At 38.9% G+C, this 4,319-nt stretch overlaps 1 non-coding gene across 1 annotated transcript; it reads left to right on the top strand.

Moving 5' to 3' along the window:
- The first annotated feature begins 2,795 nt into the window (after nt 1–2,795).
- LOC121789542 lies at nt 2,796–2,902 on the top strand. Its single transcript, XR_006048063.1, has one exon. It is a non-coding gene; the product is annotated as a small nucleolar RNA R71 (small nucleolar RNA).
- Nucleotides 2,903–4,319: the final 1,417 nt, after the last annotated feature.

Below are 4,319 nucleotides of genomic sequence, written 5' to 3' on the forward strand. Positions count from 1 at the left end.
GCCCTGCATTCACGCTCCATCTTGGCTTGTTGCGCATCTTCATACTTAAGCATTTCACTCTCTATCTTGTAGGTGGAGCGGCTGTAATTGTCTCTAATCGTGATCTCGCCTCTAACTACATCGATAAGAGCTTTGTATGTGGCTAGAAAATCTCTGCCTAAGATTGGAGATACATTTTTGTCTAATTTCATATCAAGTATAATGAAGTCGGCAGGGAAGATAAAATCTTCTACCTTTACCAAGACATCCTCAATCATGCCCACTGTTTTGATTGCCGTGTTGTCGGCCAGCCTTATGATCACATCCGACGTCTTGAGAGGTCCGATGTTGAGCTTTTCGTTGTATTTCAGCGGCATAAGGTTGATGCTAGCCCCTAAATCACAAAGGGCCTTGTCCACTTTTCCTTCTCAAATTGAACACCTAATTATGAATTGACCGGGATCTCTTTGTTTCACTGCCCTCCCCCTTTGGATGATCTCGCTGCAATGGTGAGACAACTTAAGGTCGGCTTTTGTAGGCTTCTTCTTTCTCATCACGGCCTCCCTTAGTAACTTCATGTACCTTGATATTTCCTGCAACGATTCAACGAGAGGGATGTTAGTATGGACCTTACAAAACATATTTAGAAAATGCTTGAATTGCTCTTCAAGCTTGAATTACTTCCTCGGCTGAAAGGGAGTACAATCCCGTTGTGCCGCACGAGTTCCTGTTTGGCGGGCGCCTCTGCTTCTCCAGTGGCTTGCCGCTGCGGGTGTGAGGTGGTCCGCTAGGCGTCAGGCAGATCCCATTCTGTGATCCAGTGGCGGGCCGCTACGGGATGTGCGGCGGTCCGCTGGGAGTCGAGCAGTCCCCAGTTTTCACTCCGGAGGTGCTGCATTCGTCCTTCTTTTGCTTGGCGACCCACTTCTTGTTTATGTCCGCCACTCGCGCTGCTGTCTTGTTGGGACCGCCTCCTTGTTGCACATAGTTGGCATCTTCTGTCAAACCCCAACCTCTCTTTGGCATATATACTTATATAAACAATTACAATTTTAAGTAAAGAAATCATATACTAATTACATCACCATCCACATACCATATTTACAAAATCCATCATTTATTAGCTTATTTACAAATATTCTACATTAACACACATAACCATAAACATTAAATCTCATCAACAGTTTCATATCCACATTAAATCTCATCAACAGTTTCATATCCATATGCACATGCCTTTATTTTCAATTTATTGTTTTGTGACAAATCAAGTCTGGTATCTACCCGGGATTTCCATTGTATACGACCCGTAGGTCCCATTGCCTTTGTACATATATATATAACCCGAAGGTCCATTGCCATTGTATAATATGACCTGGAGGTCTCATTGCCATTGTATACATATATACGACCCGAAGGTCCATTGCCATTGTATATATAACCCGTAGGCCCATTGCCATTGTATATAGACCCGTAGGTCCATTGCCATTGTAAATGACCTGTAGGTCCATTGCCATTGATATCAGACTCAGGGCAAGACTGTCACAAATCCTCTTTAGTCAAATAATTCATTTAACTCTAATATCATATGTAAAACATATCCATTGCAACAATCCCAGTCCATATCATATTCCTTGAAATAATTTCAAATAACACATAACTATATTAGATTCATATTATACAATTCAAATATTCACTCCAATCTAACATATAACAATCAACTATGTAACATATATAAAATTAAAGAGTGATTTATACCCACCTTTGATATGAAAATTTTTTCGAGCTCCTTATTTTTATTTCCCATTTTCATTCCTGGATCTTTACTTGGCTCTTCGCATATCTCCTTCTTCCCCTCTTCTCTATTTTTTTTTCTCTACTCTTTTTTTTTCTAAGAAGAATAATGATGTGTATATGAATTCAGTAGTCTTTGTAGTCCGTTTTAGGAAAACTCCCCCTGACATTATATATTGGAGTCACCAATATAACTCATATATTGCGATTGAAAAGATATATAATATAGATAAGTGTTAATCTTGCAACTAGGCCACGTATTTAATATTGATGACTAACCTTCTTTTATTTACTTTATTTATATATTTATTAATAGGAGTAGTAAACATATACATCATGTAATAAAATCTCATACTATAAAATAAGCTTGTACTCGTACATATAGATCCATGCACACATATATATGTAATTACACTCTCTTTTGATACATACACTGATACACATTTATATGGAATATTTATTTTTCAAACTTTCAAGAATCAAAACTACATATATTACGTGTATTACGTGAATTTACATACGAGAGATATTATACATACATCTGCATATATTTGTTTACTTATGTTAATCTCTAGTAATTGTACTTAACATTATTATCTATTATACTAAAATTAGTACAATACAATTAATAAGCAAATATATAAATTTATGCACACTTTTGGTCAGGGATGTTACATCTTCCATAGGAGCGGGGAGAAACGTCGGGTTTGGTGACCGGAATGACGAATGTCGGTGGAGCCGGATCCTCTCTTCTAGACGTGTCCATTTGGTCAACCCGAACTCTAAGCTCGGCCAATTCCTTAGCGAAAGAACTCTCTTCGGCCTCCTCTATGGCCGCCACTCTTCTTGAGTTGTGCCTTTCTTTCGACCACCTTCTGCTGTTGGTGGCGATTTCCTCAATCACTGCCATGGCATTCGGTCCACTCTTCCGCAAGAATCCCCCATTTGCCCCTGAATCCAACATAGCACATACTTTTTCATTAAATCCATTATAAAGGATTCCTACCTGATGATCCACGGTGAAACCGTGGTTGGGGCACTTGCGAAGGAGGCCTTTGAAACGAGCAAATGCCTCATAGAGGGGCTCGTCGGGGCCTTGTATGAACTGGAAGATCTCACTCTTGAGCTTTAAGATCGTGCCTGGCGGGTAGTACTTGTCTAGGAAGACAGCCACTATATCTTTCCATGTGGAGACTTGTTCCGTGGGAACACACTCAAACCACTCTTTAGTAGAATCAATTAAAGAAAAGGGAAAGAGTCTTACCCTTATGGCATCGTTGTCGACACCATTTAATTTCAGAGTGTTGGCGATTTCCACGAACTTCGATAGGTGGCGGTTGGCATCTTCTATGGCCCTGCCTGCAAAAGGAAACTGCTCAACCCTTTGTATAAGGGGCATTCACAGCTCAAAATTGTTAGCATCAATGCGAGGGCCTTCGGGAAAAGTAATCATATTCCCGTGATTGAACATGTGCATCACGGGCACTATCTCCTTATCCTTCTTTTCCTGCGCCTCGCGGGCAGCCTTTTCCGTATTTCTCTCATCCATCAGTGTCTTGACCATGGCTTGAAGTCTTTCTAGCTCTGTTCTGTCTGCCATTGATCCTTGCTCACTTCTTATTTTCCTTCGGGTCTTTTCAAGTTTGGGATCCAGCGGTTCTAGATGTTCTTTCCAGAACGCGTTCGCTTACATAACCTGAAAGAAACAAAAACAAAAACAAATTAAACTAAAAATAAAACAGAAAGCAATTAAAATCCAAAGTAGTAAAATTGTCTGTTTGAAGATATCAATCACAAAGTGAATGTATTCCCTGGCAACGACGCCAAAAACTTGATGCACTTTTTATTAGTACTATAAATACCTGCAAGTATACAGAGTATGAATAGTATAGCTAAAGGTTAGTACCGGATATCGATCACGGGGAAAACAATCACAGACTTGATACCCTCTACTAAAACTCAATTACTATTTGGAGAACAGAAATATTCTTGAATTTTTGAAAACAGAGAACGATTTGAAAGCAATAAACAACTAATTGCAAATAGATCACAGAGATAAAAGTATAGAGATAAGGGGAATTCCAGGGATGTGCATTCACAGTTATGGTTATAAAATTCCAACGACAATATCCTAGCACATTTCTTACTTTGATAGAACGAGTCGACTAGTTTATGCTCATGCGATGCAAACGTTGGTTATAAACATTAGGGTTGTCAATCCTAAATACGTAACTCCTAAAAGCTCCTAAGACCCTTGAAAAGTCTTCACTCTCAATTAACAGTGTCGTTTTAAAGGAAGCTAATTGTAGTGTCTATTAAGTGGACCTAACACGCCAACCTCCTCTCACGATTATGTAGCAAGTTATATTAATTCATCACAGAATGTGTCACTCAAACGTGAAGCATTATCCAACAACTTAAGGAAGAAACAAAGTAAGAACAAACGGATATTAAATAGAAAAAAGAATTGTATAACCAAAGTCATTACTAACACATCCCTAGAATCCTATGAATTTAGTTACACATGATCGAATAATCTAAAAACA

Source organism: Salvia splendens, unplaced genomic scaffold (genome assembly GCF_004379255.2).
Source record: "Salvia splendens isolate huo1 unplaced genomic scaffold, SspV2 ctg271, whole genome shotgun sequence".
NCBI lineage: Eukaryota > Viridiplantae > Streptophyta > Magnoliopsida > Lamiales > Lamiaceae > Salvia > Salvia splendens.